We start from the raw sequence: 14,414 nt of genomic DNA, 5'->3' as shown, positions 1-14,414 counted from the left end.
AACCATTCATTGCCTTGGCTGTGTTCTGTTGTTCAGAAGCCAGTTACTAACCTTTCAGTGGATACACAGGGATGTTTATTCCAGGAGGCAAGAATCACTAGGAGCCACTGTGAAGGCTCCCAACACATAGACCAACATGAAGCACTTAGTCTAAGTTTAACAGGAGACCATGTAAGGTTTTAGGCTAGTGGATAATATCCTAATTTCCTGTAATTCAACTCCTTAAACGTGCAGACCTAAAAGTGAGAAGATGGGCGGTGACTTCCCCAAAATCACACAGCTGGACCCAGGCCTGTTTCCATGCTCTGTTCCACTCATTCTTGTAATTCTTCCTCCTCTAAGTTTATGTATCAGATTCAGGTAATGCCAGACCACAGGTGTTATAGGTATGATCTACTCTACACCTGATGATGTCCTTAGGAAATACATCATCCTCGTTGTGCAGGCTGGGAGACTGGGGATGCTCTGAGAGGCACAAAGGCTTTTCCAAGACAGAAAACTGGTAAGAAAAACGAGGTCTGACCTCAGCTCTGTCCTCAAAGCTGGGGACCTGGTACGTTCCCAGGGAGCTGTGGGGAGGGCTGTGTTGGATCTCGGTGTAGAGGTATAGAGATGACATGGGCAAGGTGGGTGAGCGGTCAGCAGCCCACCACGGGCTTTGGGTGGTTTTGATTGGAGGAAGGGGCCCAGGTAATGGAACCTTGAGGGGCGACCTCACTTCCTTGGTGACAGGCCCCAACAGAATTTAGAATCTAGTAACCAGGCACCCCTGTCCAGCTCACTTGACTGGCAACGGTCAAGAGAGCAGGATGTTTTGTGGCTGTCTACCGCATTTCCGAGGCTCTGGGCTGAGGAAAGCCCCGAGTGAGGGGTGTTTCTCCTGCCATAGATATCGGCACAAACCTTGGCTCCGATGCTTCTGGCCATTTGGCATGAGGCAACCTCAGGTAATAGAGGGCAGCCCGGGGCAGGCCAGTCCAGGCCAGGCCCCAACTGGGATCCTCTCTGGGCAGCAGGTCTGTCATGTTCATTGCCCAGGTCATGGCTGGCAGGAAGGGAGGCTGAGTGCTGGGGACTGAGCTCCTCTACTCACTTGTTAATTATTTCCCTCGAGGTGTCTGTCATCTCATGCCCCCCTGGCTGGAAATCTTTGCAGAGGCCCCTGTGTGTCTGATGTGAACAGCAGAATCTGTGGTGGGTGTCCCCCAGTGGGAATGCCCAGACAGCTCCTGACTCCTCCTGGCCCGGAACCGGGCTCTGTCTTTGTAGAGCTCAACCGAGGAGGAGAGTGTGGAGGAGCTGACTGATGGGTTCACCTATGCCAACTCCTGGTACCAGGTGCAGAAGCGCCAGGCCCCCAATACCAACCGGTACTGGTCTGAGGTGAGAGCAGGCTCAGGGGGTCTCCACACCAGAACCCCAAGATAACCAGGGAGGACCCCAGACTCAAATGTGAGGACTTCCCTGGGGACCCCCAGGGCTTTCCCATTGCCCCATGCACAAAGGAATCTGGGACTCCCCTTCTCCCACCAACAACATGGGAGAGTAGGAAGACACTCTCACATGTTGTGGGAACGTTAGAGGAAAAAAGGATGTTGTTTCACTTCACCGTAGAACACGAGCACACCTGCATTTTGCTGTTTTGTTGTTCTCACTACCTGCCCCAGGTATCCTGTGGGGCAGTAAGCTCCACGGTCCTTGCAGACTTTCGCCCAGTCTACACATCAGCACACATATAAAGGGTGCGAACGAGATAAGCTATTCTCTCTGTTTCTCAGAACACATCACGGGGCCCTGCAAGGTCAGGAGCTGTGGCTTCACTTGTGTTCATAATATTCCATAAGAAAGGATGTTTATCACAGCCTCTCAAAGCCACCGGACCTTGACATAGTTCAGCTGAGGTGCCATTTCAGCAGTGCTGCCGGAAATACTTCAGTGTGTCCTAATGGCCTGTGTGAGTTTGCTCAGGCTGCCATAGCACAGGGCCCCATCAGGTGGCGTAAACACCAGACATTCTTGTTCTCACCATTCTGGAGACTGGAAGTTCAGATGAGGGTGTCGGCAGGGCTGTTTCTCCTGAGGGGTCTCTCCTTGGCTTGTAGATGGCCATCTTCTCTCTCTGTGTCACATGGACTGCCCCTCCTCTTCAAAAGACACCAGTCGTATTGGATTAGGACCCACCCAAGTGAACTCACTTAAACTTAATTACTTCCTCAAAGACTGTAAATCCAAATACAGTCATGGTCTGAAATTCGAGGGGTTACAACGTCTTGGAATTTGGGTGACACAATTCAGCTCAAAATATATACTGTCCCCAGCTGGAGATATCTGCCCAGGTTTGGAACTGCTCTTGGAAGGACATGACATGTAAAATTTTTACAGCTGCAGACAGCTGCCAAATCAAAAAGGCGCTAGCAATGACATTGCCAACGGCAGTTGCTGATGACGGCTGCTGCCTTGCTCCCAGCCTTGCCTAGGGATTTCCCCTCCTTTTCCACGTTCACCTGTCTGACGTCAAGCTATCCGAGGCAATCACAGTGTCACTTGATTTGCAATTGCCTCGTGGGTACTTTGAGGCACCTCTGCTTCTCAGCCACCACCTGGGTTTTCTCCTTCCTGAGTCACGGGCTCTGATTCCTGTCTGGTCATCGGCTTTCTCCAGTCTGGACTCGCCAGGCATTTGCTTCTTTGTGGAATCTGGGATCTCGATGATGAGGGTCTCAGGATACCTTTTAGTGTAAAAGGAGGAGAAGTAAATGTCTTTTCTGGAGGCAGTGGTTTTCATAGGCTGTGTCTTTCCTGTACACGCTCTCTAAACTAGGGCGGGACAAGGTTCCCCACACCCTTTCTATCCGTGTCAGCAGAGATAAGTCTCAGGTAGCTGAGAGGGAACATCCTGCAGGACAGCCCTCAGTTCTGACCTGCATGACCCTGAGCAGACTTTCTACATCCCTAAGCCTCTGTGTTCTCATCTCCATAATGGAGATGTCTATTGAGGACTTGTGGGGACAATGTTTTCCATACATACTATCAATACAAGGAGGTCTGATGTTTCTCGGCTGAAAAGGTGCCTAGAAGGTAACACCAAACTTAAATGGTACTTTTAAAACCCAGAACCTTGTTCCATGTGGGCATTCCTGTCTCTCCTCTTACAAATGACCCCAAGGCCTGGGAGTTACTGGGTGAGCTCCAGCCTCAGTCCTGCTGGTGATTCATAGGGATGCCACTGACTGGATGTCCCTCCTCGCCCCCCCCCCCCCAGTGTGCAGAAGAAGAATTAACTCTTAACCTACGTGAGTGCTGCAGGATGCGGGCCCTCCAGGAGGGCACTGTGGAGATGGTGGTGGCATCCGTACCAGCTTACCCAGGGGGAGACATCTTCCACATCTCCACCTTCATGTCCATCCACCCGGCCTTCTCCAGAGCCCAGCAGTTCTTGGACCAGCTGTTTACTAGGTGAGCACACGCCCCCTTCTTTGGCACAGTGGTGACTCTGCCCACTGCTAGCTCTGTGTCTTGAAAATGTCACCACATGTGTCTGAGTTTCAGTGTGCTCCTCTGAAAAGTGGGGTGGTAGAGGACGAACCTCATAGGGTTCCTGTAGGGGCCACTGTGGGGACAAGCCATGGCAGGTGCTACCTGCTGTCTGGCTCCGCAGAGAGGGCTGCTGGACGTGCTGTGGTTCTGTGGCCGTTCTTTCTCTCCCCTGAGAACAGTCACCTGTCTCACCCGTCAGTGGCCTGTGGCATCTGAGTTTGGAAAAGTCCATGGGAAACAACCTGTTAAGCAGTTCGACACTTCACCTAGCCGGTCTTGTCCTGGTCCTTGGTGTAGCCAGATTAAGGATCTCTGGGGATCGCAAGGGCCCCGGGCCACTCAGATACCTGGGAGGGCCCTGGCTGGAGTTCACTTCCTCGGCAATGTGTGGTAAGCTCTTACTATCACCAGGCACTTTGGTCGACACTTAGCACAACTCAGTGAATAAGCAGACACAATCCCTGGGCCTCAGTGCTAGTCAGTGAGTCGGACAGTCACAATAGACGTCATTCGCAGGTCCTGTCCACCATCCTTCAGATCTGATGCCATGAGGCTCTTCTATACATCTGGAGGCATACCTCCTTATAATGACCGGGGTGACATACCACAGGACCAAATGAAAAAGTGAGTGGTCTTTGGGTCCAGAAGGAGGCCTCCTGTGACAACAGAGCGAGGACTGGGAGGGGGGAGTGCCTGGCAGAACGGTGATCTTACACACCTGCTGATTCCCAAGGGAGGACTGAGATCTGGTAGCTGCCACTCCAGGAAGACAAGGGTCAAAGGGAATTGTGAATGAGGCCAAGGCCCCCAGAACCAGAGGGGAGGCTAGGATGAGTTGTCCCCTAAAGTCCCATGCCCACCACAGACCCATCCCGCTCTGCCAGTTCCTCCACATCCATCACCTGACCACCCTCGCCAGGCTCAGAACAGAACTGAGGTGAGCAGCCTGCTCACAGCTGTCTCAATCCTCAGTCCCGATGCCCACATGCAGAGAGGGCTGGGGTGGGCAGTGTACTGGACCTTCAGAACTGGCAGTGGGAGAAAGAGACTACTCACACAGATTCTGTGTTAAACCTGTGGGATCAGTAGGCCTGCTGCTCCCAGGACAGCCACAGGGTTGGGGTGGCACTGGGCTGTCCCCTGGAGAGGCCGCCACAGGCTTACAGAAGGGCCCGGTTCCAAGGAAGGGTGCATGGGAGAGCAGTGTGGAAGGACAGACCAGGTATCTGACTCTGCTGCCCACCTGCCTCCCCCCAGGGCCATTGCTTCTGTGATGGGAACCTGGCCGGACCAGCTACAACATTTTGGCCAGCCCCTGCTTGCACCCTGGTTCCAGGTGAAGCAGGCCTTCGTGGAGGTCATCTGCCCTGTCTCACAGCGTGAGGGCCATGTCCGAATTCTTTGCATAGAGCTGGAACATCTAGAGCCCTCGAAGGCAGAGCTGGAAGGTGAGGGGACTGCAGTCTGGGAAGATGGTGGGGTGGGGTGGAGGAGGGCAATGTGGCGGGCTCATGGGCGAGCTCCCCTAAAGGTAAGGGCATCTTTCCTGTCTCTAGAAAAGCACGGGAAAGTCAAGTGTGTGTATGAACCTGTCTCTTTACCCTGCTCCAGAATCACCTCCAGAGTTCCAGAACACAGAGCCAGAGGAAGGGCCCGCTCCAAGGCTAGAGCCTGGTCCAGCTGTGCTAGGGCTGAAGCCAGTGTCACCTCTACCACCCCCTCCAGATCTGGAGCACGCACTGACCTCATCTTCAGCCCCCGGGCCAGCTCTCCAGCTGGGGCCTTCGGGACCAGAAGCTCTGATCCCAGTTCTAACAATAGAGCCAGCTCCATCCCCAGCACCAGAAGACCGCTGTGCTGTGACCACTGAGCAGCTAAGGGAGGAGAAGTGTGACATCCTGACCTTTCCTCCAAGACTGGTGGCAGAGCAACTGACAGCGATGGACGTGGTGAGCACCTGGGCTCTCAGGGTGGGGCGGGACAGGCCTCCCTCTGCAGTCTGCTGCCGAGCCACCTTGTCCTGCTCCAGTCTCCTACGATCTGGAAACAAATCGCAGCTCCACCACTCACCACCCATGGGTCCTGGGCAACTTTCTCCACCCCCACGCCTCAGCTGTCCACCTGCGGACAGTGGAAGTGGACATTCACAGGATCCATGGGTGCAGAGGGGCTGAGCAGATGAGAGGAGGCAGATCAGACAGGAAGCTGGGGGTGGGTCCTGTTCTGCTGGGTGGGGAGGGGAGCTCACTGTGTGCAGCCAGGTCCATGGGTCTCCCAGCCATCTGCCAGGAGGCTCAACAGCCTCGGCACTTATTAGGCACCTGATTTGTACCACACTTAACTACAAGGGAGACACACAAAGCCTGTGGTTGTAGCCACCACAGGGGAGTGTGAACTGACTGGGGATTCAGACCAGAGGAGCCATCAGGATGCTGGAGGGTGGGCCCTTAGGATGAGCAGACTGAAGCTGCATCCTGGAGCTTGGAGCTAGTGAAGATGGGCTGGGGGAAGACACTCCTGTTTCTTTCCAACCTGTCTTGTGACCTGGGTCACACAGTGCTGGTGCCCTTGGTGAACAGAAAATAAATCCCAGGCACTCCAAGGCTCAGGCCTCTTCCTCAGCTTCCTGAGCTTCAGTGTTGACCAGTGGCCCCTGCAGGGGACTGGGGACAGTGAGCTGGGGTGTGGCAGGGTTGGGTGACACTCCCCTTTCTCCCCAGGAGCTGTTCAAGAAGGTAGTGCCCCACCAGTGCCGGGCATCTATGTGGTCCCAGAGGAACAAGCCTGGCAAGGAGCACCTGACATCCACTGTGTGCGCCACTGTTAAACATTTTAATTGTGTGGTCACCTGTGTGATCACCACCTGCCTTGGGGACCCAAGCATGAAGGCCCGGGACAGGGCCAAAGTGGTGGAGCACTGGATTAAGGTGGCCAAGGTATGTGGTGGGCGGCCCAGCGGAGACCCCATCTGGAGCCTTGAGCAACGCCGCTGCTGCTTCCCCAGTGCCCAGGGCTGAAGTCTGAGCTCTGAGCGCCCGGTCCTTTCTGCCAGGAGCATGCTGACCTTGACCCACAGGTCCCATTCGTGGGAATTTCAGTTCCTACTGGCTTTGCCCTTTGGTTGAGCTAAAATCCTCCTGTCTGTGAGTGTTGGTCTTTGGGTCTGAAATGAGCCCACCCTGAGCATCCGTCCACCCAGCAGGCGGTGTGTCAACTGAGGGGGGACGGATGCAAGAGCTCCCTCCCAGCTTATCTCCCCTCCCCCAGGAGTGCAGAGCCCTCAGGAACTTCTCCTCCCTCCACGCCATTCTCTCAGCTCTGCGGAGCACGTCCGTCCATCGTCTACAGAAGACGTGGAAGAAGGTTTCCAGGTGAGTAGGCCTCTCCCCATAGGAGGATGGGGGTGAGGAACCCCCATATATCTCCCAGTGTCCCCGCAACAGCTGACACCTACTGGGGAGCAGCCAGCTCTGGGGACAAGGACTGGGTGGTGGGCGGGGTCGCTCAGCCTCCCTGGGACCTCAGAGTTCCAGTTCTGCTGCAGAAATCAGTTTCCTAAAATGTCGGAGACTGCACTGAGCCAAACTGAAGATCTTCAAGTGTCTATAGCATCAGAACCCTGTGCCCAGTGAACCCCAAACTGGTCAAAACAGAGCTTCCCCATCAGATGGGAATGGAGGCCCAGGTGTCCAACATCAGAGCCCGCCCAGTCCCACGGAGACATTCCTCTCAGAGGAACCCAGTGAAAACCCTCACCTCTGCGGTTTGAAACATTAGACTGCCAAAAGGAATTTACCCTTAAACACTGCCTTCCCGCAGTATTCCTAAACTGTCTTTCCCTCAACCCCCCCCCCCCCCCCAGGAGGAACAGCTATACAATGCAAAAGCTGTGTAAGGAAGAAGACCGCTCAGGGATCAGGGGACTGCTCATAGAGGTAGAGCAGAGGCTGGAGGTCTGGAAAGAGAGGAGGGTGGGAGGGACGGGGGACTTGCAGGATGTGGCTTTGATAGTTTGTTACTTGAGGATTCTCTGAGAATTTTCACTCTGTCTGTCCCGATTAACAGGTAGAGGGATCTGTTTGGTCTGTGGGCAGGTGGGAGGCAGTTCGACGGGCAGGAGGCCCTGGTCATGGCGTGAAGCGGTGGTGGCTGAGCTGTCCCAGGTCGGGGAGCACAGCCGGCAGGCTGAGTGGGTCTCTGGCTCCCAAGCTGGGCCCTCCCACTGGCACTTAGCTTTTTCCAGGCTGCTGGGTGGGTGGGGTGGGCGGGGTACTTTTCTTCCCTAAAGCAGCCAGCCTGTCCTCAGGAAGCCAGGCCCCTGTGGCTCCTTCTGTCTTCACCACACCTCCAAGGGCTGGGCCCCCTGCTTGCCCAGGGTTGGGCACTGTAGGGGATTCCCGCGGGCCAGGTGAACAAAAAGACTGCTTGGCCTCAGGCCCCAGTTGCTGGCCCAGAGACAGAGAGTGTGCGGCCTGTGACTTCCCACTGCCCTTCTTGCCCTCTCTGCGTCAGTCCCAGTCAGAATTCTCACCTGGCCCAGTGGGCAATAACACGCCCCAGGTGGCTTCTGAGAGGTATCCAGGGAATATGCATTGTTAGTAGGTCCTCCCTGAACAGACCTCAGAAGCTTCACATCAACATGGAGGCCAAGGATCCTGTCACCTCCCACCCGGACAGTCAGATGGGGCACCTTGGGGGTCCCGTCCCTGAGTGGGTGAAGAAAGACTGCTGGGCAGGGGAAGGTCCTGAGGCATTCCTTGGGGAGGTGAAGGCTTGGCATGGCCCGGGGTCCAAACTGGTGGGCAGAGACCCCAGTGGGGTAGGGTGAGCAGCAGATGCTCAGTCAGACTCCTAAGACATCTGTCCATCCACGGTTTGGCCCAGATGGGCGCCTGGCCACAACCAGAGAGCCCAGAGGACAAGGCTCTGGTCGGTGGGGCTGGGAGTGAGGTGAGGTCACATGGGACTGAGCCTCTGCCCCTCTGGCTGGAAGGGGCCGGTGGCCTCTCCTCTGCGGGCCCTGCGCCAGTCACTGTCCCTTGATGGCTTCTGTCTCCTCCTGTGGGAAATGGAGGAATGACCATCCTATGCTGCTGACCTCACAGAGTGATCATGAGGTTCAGGGAGGAAAAGACTGCAGGGCTTTCTTCTCTGTTCCACGTGGACAGTGAGGGCGAGGACAATGATGACAGTAATGGGACACTGAGTTCTCATGAGAACCTGTGAGCTAGGTGGCGGCCTCTCACTTTCCAGAGGAGGAAACGGGTTGGGGAGGCCAGGGCCCAGGCCTAGGGTCCCAGGCCGAGTGAGTGTTGGAGCTGGGAGTGTTTCAGTATGAGTGCATGCTGGAGTCAGAGTGGCACTGGTGTCAGCTGGCTGGGTCAGATGTCCGGGGTCTGAGGTCAGGGCTGGTGGTGGGAAATGGGGTGAGGGGAGTACAGCCTCAGTGACCCTGTCCTGGACCCTAGCAGGAGCAGCCCTCCAGGCTTGCCACTCTGATCCTGAGACTCAGGGGAGCTCAGAGGAAGCTGCCAAAAAAGGTGAGCGAGCCTGTCTGCCTGCGCGGGCCGGGGGGGGGGTGGGGGGGGGGGTGGGGGTGGGGGGGTGGGGGGTGGGGGGGGTGGGGGGTGGGTAGGGCTCCCAGCTGGAGGCTCCTCCCTCCTGCAGGCCCACCTCCTGTTCCCACAGAACCCAAAGCCCTTTATTGGAAGTGACCAAGAGGAGGGCCTGGAAGGCCTGGGGCAGGATGGATAAGGAGGTGGGGCTGGGCCCAGGACCACAGACCCTGTGATTTGCATAGAGTAGGCCCTGGGAGGTGATTCTGTGGAGTTCTTGGAGAGTGAGGGCAGGGACAATTGAGGGCAGGGTGGAGGGTCCTGGGCTGCTCCATGTGGGAACCCAGGGGTGGGCCAGGAGGCTGAGGGGGGGAGGCTTTCAGGGAAGGTCTGCGGGGGCAACTGGAGCAGGGGCTCATCCCACCCTCACTTATTTGGCCTAGTGTGTCCCCTTCCTTGGCACGTTTTTGTCTGACCTGGATAAGCTGGGCACTGCCATGGATTGTGTGAAGGTTGGTGACCTGGGGCCTGGGCTGGGGTGACCAGGATGGGCATTTGGGGAGAGATAGCCCCTATACTGAGCCCTGAGTTCCCAGCACAGCCGCCCTGGGTGCTGCGGTGTTGTGTCCATTATAAGGGTTTATGTCCCACACCCTCTGGAGCCCAGAGCCTGGCCTGGGTCCAGGTCCTGTCTTTCTGTATTCCCGCCCCCTCCTGGAACCTGGTGGGAGTGCAACACAAGAAGGGGTGGGCATGGGGGCTAGTCATGACCAGGGCGCTCCTGCTGATGGAATTTGGCCGTCTGTCTTCGTCTGTCTTCCAGGGGACTCACGTCAGCTTGGAAATAGAGAAGGAGGTGAGAGCTGGGGCCCTTCCTGCAGGCAGGGAGGGGAGGGAAGTCAGAGACCCCCTGGCCAGTACTCTCCTGGGCTCCATCCCCAGCCTCTTACACTTATTGGGAGAGTTGGGTAACAGAGTGGGAGGCCCCTCAAACTGGTGGCAAATGGGAGGGGACAACATCAGGATAATTTCCTGGAGGAAGTGCTGAGGATGCTCATCTCTGAGCACAGGTAGGGCTTGGATGGAACTAGGGGGATAGGAGGGTGCCCATGTGTGCCAAGTCCCAGGATAAATCCCCTCCCCCATACCCCACCCTCACTCAGGCCATATCTGTATCCTCTCTCGTTCCCTCCCACCCCAGGAACAGAATGTCCTGGAGGAGATAGTTCTGCGGCAGGAGGCGGCTGAAAAATACAAATTCGAGCCCAAGGAGCAATTCGGGGTCTGGTTCCAAGCCCAGGAGCAGCTCAGTGAGACTGAGAGGTGAGGCCCAGCAGGAGGTGGGCGTGAGCAGGGGTGGACTCCCCGTGCTGACCAGTCTCGAAAACCTGAGTCCATGGCTCCCTTGCCAGCCCCACACCTTGTTGTGAAGCAAGTCCTGGGACACCTGCCACTGGGAGGGGCACCTGAGCTGTGCCTCCTGGGTGGGTGGTCACAGGTGTCATTCTGTCCTGTAGTTACATCCTGTCCTGCCAGCTGGAGCCTCGGTCCTAGCCGGCAGCAGAACACTCCAGGCCAAGAACTCTAAAGGGCTTTGAGCTTCATTCTGAGAAGAAAAGAAGTCATCAGAAGATTGAAAGCACAATTGCAAATGATTCTTTTTTCTTTAAACTTATCTATTTATTTTTATTTTATATTTACATTTTAGATATTTGAAGTATTTATTTACCAGTAATTTTTTACATAGAAAAGAGCATGGCAAATTAATATAGAATGCTCCCATGTACCTTTTTACCCCAGACGTTTATTGTAATATCACTGAGAGTGATAACATAGTCATTGAACCAATAAATTAACCCTAGGACAATACTATTAAACAAACTATAGAACTTATTTGAATTTCACCAGTCTTTCCAGTAAAACAACATAACCATAAAAAACTGAAAAATATCAGTGAATATCAAACCTCAAGATATATGTCTCTCTGTAAAAAACAATAGGAGACATTAAAAAGGAAAAATGGCCCTGGCCAGTTGCCTCAGTGGTAGAGTGTTGGCCCTGCATGTGGAAGTCTGGGGTTCGATTCTGGGCCAGGGCACACAGGAGAAGCGCCCATCTGCTTCTCTACCCTCTCTCTCCTTTCTCTCTGTCTCTCTCTTCCCCTCCCGCAACCAAAGCTCTGTTGGAGCAAAATTGGCCTCAGGTGCTAGAATGGCTCTGGTTGCAGCAGAGTAACGCTCCAGATGGGCAGAGCATCGCCCCCTGGTGGGCATGCTAGGTGGATCCTGTTTGGGCTCATGCGGGAGTCTTTCTGCTTCCCCGCTTCTCAGTTTAGAAAAATACAAAAAAAAAAAAAAAAAAAAAAAAGAAAAAGAAAAGAAAAGGAAAACGTTCCATTTTAGTTAAAAGGATTTAAGACTGCCTATGTCAAAAACATCACAGACATGAACAGAAAGAAAACGAAGGAATTTTTTGAAATTGAGTTTATTGGGGTGGAATTGGTTAACAGGCCCCTAGAGGTTTCAAGAGTACATTTCTATAGTACATGAATTGTGTATTGCATTGTGTGTCTACCACCAACAGTCAAACCATCTAGGTAGTCATATGTTGGGAATGATTCTTAAAATGACCTCATTGACGGCCTTTGCATTTTCATTAACTTTATCCTCATGGAAAACATGCTTGGTTACAAAATCTGTCCTCATGGAAACTCTTAGCTTTTAGGTAAAAGTTTATTAAACTAAGAATCTTCAAAATATTAAGAGTAGCACAATAAATACCATACTTTTGTTGGGTATGCATACATTTCCACAGAAAGAGTAGGAATACCTTTAATGCTTGTTTAAATGATGAGAAACTATAAAGATAGTAATGGTAGAACTAGCTCCCTCGGGTCCCCACTTCCAAGATGACCAAGGAAAGAAGGAACAACCGTCATGCCAAAAAAGGCTGTGGCCACGTGCAACCTATTCTTTGCACCAGCTTAAGGACAAGGCCATTAAGAAGTTCTTCATTCAAAACATAGTAGAGGCTGCTGCCGGGGTCCAGCCCCAGGGGGGCATCCAGGGGTCCCACAGGAGGAGACGGCCTCGGCGAAAACGGAGTGAGAGAGCCGAATTCTTTTCTTTCTCTTTATTCTCTGGTTAGCATTTACTGCCAGGCATCTCTGCCAAATGCTAGTATAGCTCCCTTTTTATACACGCACACCGAGTTACAATCACATGGTGTTAATTATTATTTTTGTTTTCACTATGTTTGCATGTTTCCGGATAACAGTTAATTTACATCTATGAGTCACAAATCAGGTAGCAAATCATTCAAAATAACTTGAATAGCAATAACAACATCAGTAAAAAGCTTTTAAAGTATTAGTCTGTTGTAAGTTAAGGGGCAGAGAGAGATTTAGCAGACGACTAACAATGGACCACCGCTTGCTCAGGTAGATGGCCTTGAGTTTATGCAGTGTCCTACTTTTTCTCACAAGATTCTGAAAGGCTTGCCTCTAAAGAAATTAACATAACATTAAGAATAGCTTTCACCCAAAGATATGCAGAGTGCACTTGCAAGATAGCCCAGCAGCAACACAAGACATTCCATGGATTTCCCTACATTTTTAAATCTCATGAGAACATCTCATTGAGAAAGCCTAGCAATTGCCTTTAGTCAAAAGACAATTCTCTTAGTAAAACATTCTTTTCTTGCTGACTACGCTCTCATCCTAGGCCACACAATGGGCCATCCTACTATACCTTACCTAAGATACTATTGTCTAATCAAATATTACTTATTTATTATATTTAAACACTAGTTAAGTTCTGACTCTATTCTTCTTAGAATATACCACTATTTGCAGATCAAAGAAGAAAGGAATGTTTCTCTACTTATCACATGAAAAGGCTAGGGAGGAAAAATGTTAAGTGAAGGGTGCTCTGTGCACAGCCACTGCCTCCTAACCATTCACAAGTCACAATCTATTCTTTTTAACATGATTAAGAAGGAATTCTCCTACAAACTTAACCCTTTACGAGGGATATCATAGCCAGCCTCTTATGTCTATGAGCCCAGTTCAAGGGGCTTGCAGGCTTTTCTGTGGAACTCACACCCTCTGTCTCATTTCCAAAGAAATCACTATGAATCTACAGGGAAAGCACGGTACTATTATCCCTGTGCCACAAATAATAGCACACACCCAGAAAAGGGGGGATATAAGGCCAGATTAATTAAAAAAGTCAAAGGGGGAAGTATCGTTGTGCCTATCCTTTGTGGTGACTTTGTCACCCCGCAGCCATTGGTCTTCTCTGCTGTGACTTTGTCAATCAGCAGTTTTTGATCTTCTCCTGCTGTGACCTTGTCAGCCAGCAGTTGTTGATCGGCTCCCGACAGGCTGCAGCTGTTAGGGGCATTTCCAAGGCGACTGTCTTCAATGCTTGTGTGCTTCTCAAGCTGTACATGAAACCACATTACTATGTGGGTTGTACCATTCACTGCAAGGTAGTCAGGAATGGTTCTCCTGAAGCCAGAAAGACCGAACACCCTCACCCCGATTTAGACCTGTGGGTGCTGCCCCATGACCTCTAGTAAAGTCCATATAAAGGGCTAAGTCCTTAAGGACTAAAGAAAAGTTCTCAAAATGGAAATTGTATTAAAAAACAAACAAACAAACAAAACCTGACCAGGTGGTGGTGCAGTGGATAGAGCATTAGACTGGGACGCGGAGGACCCAGGTTCTAGACTCCAAGGTTGCCAGCTTGAGCGTGGGTTCATCTGGTTTGAGCACAGCTCACCATTTTGAGTGGTGACCTGGGACACTGAGGGACCCATGTTCAAAACCCTGAATTCGCCGTCTTGAGCTCAGGCTAATCAGGCTCTAGTGCAGCGTCGCCGGTTTGAGCGTGGGATCACAGACATGACACCATGGTCACTGGCTTGAGCCCAAAGGTTGCTGGCTTGAGGGGGTCACTGGCTCAGCTGGAGCCCCCCAGTCAAAGCATGTATGACAAGGCAATCAATGAATAACTAAAGTGCCGCAACTACAAGTTGATGTTTCTCATCTTTCTCCTTTCCTGTCTTTCTGTCCCTATCTCTCTCTCTAAAAACAAAAGAAAAATCAAAACAAAGCAAAAAAACAGCCAGCACATATAGAACGTGAAGTCCATGCCGGTTGCTCTGACAAAAGGTAAAGCAGAGATAGAGACATATGATGAGGCCATGTTCTAGTCTATGGGATGATGTAAAGGTCTGTGGGATCTAGTGATGGTTGAGGCTGCTTTGGGGATATGCAGATGACCTGCAAGTATAAGCATCCTCAGCTGAGCCCTCATT

At 52.5% G+C, this 14,414-nt stretch overlaps 1 long non-coding RNA gene across 1 annotated transcript; it reads left to right on the top strand.

Annotated features, from left to right (window-relative positions):
• Positions 1–9,004: 9,004 nt before the first annotated feature.
• On the top strand, positions 9,005–10,916 carry LOC136328852 (uncharacterized). The gene is made up of 5 exons (XR_010730103.1): positions 9,005–9,077; positions 9,536–9,604; positions 9,916–9,948; positions 10,294–10,415; positions 10,610–10,916. It is a non-coding gene; the product is annotated as an uncharacterized lncRNA (long non-coding RNA).
• Positions 10,917–14,414: the final 3,498 nt, after the last annotated feature.

This window comes from Saccopteryx bilineata, chromosome 3 (genome assembly GCF_036850765.1).
Source record: "Saccopteryx bilineata isolate mSacBil1 chromosome 3, mSacBil1_pri_phased_curated, whole genome shotgun sequence".
NCBI classification, from domain to species: domain Eukaryota; kingdom Metazoa; phylum Chordata; class Mammalia; order Chiroptera; family Emballonuridae; genus Saccopteryx; species Saccopteryx bilineata.
The sequence above is the reverse complement of the archived record's forward strand: the minus strand, read 5'-3'. Positions and strand labels throughout refer to the sequence as shown.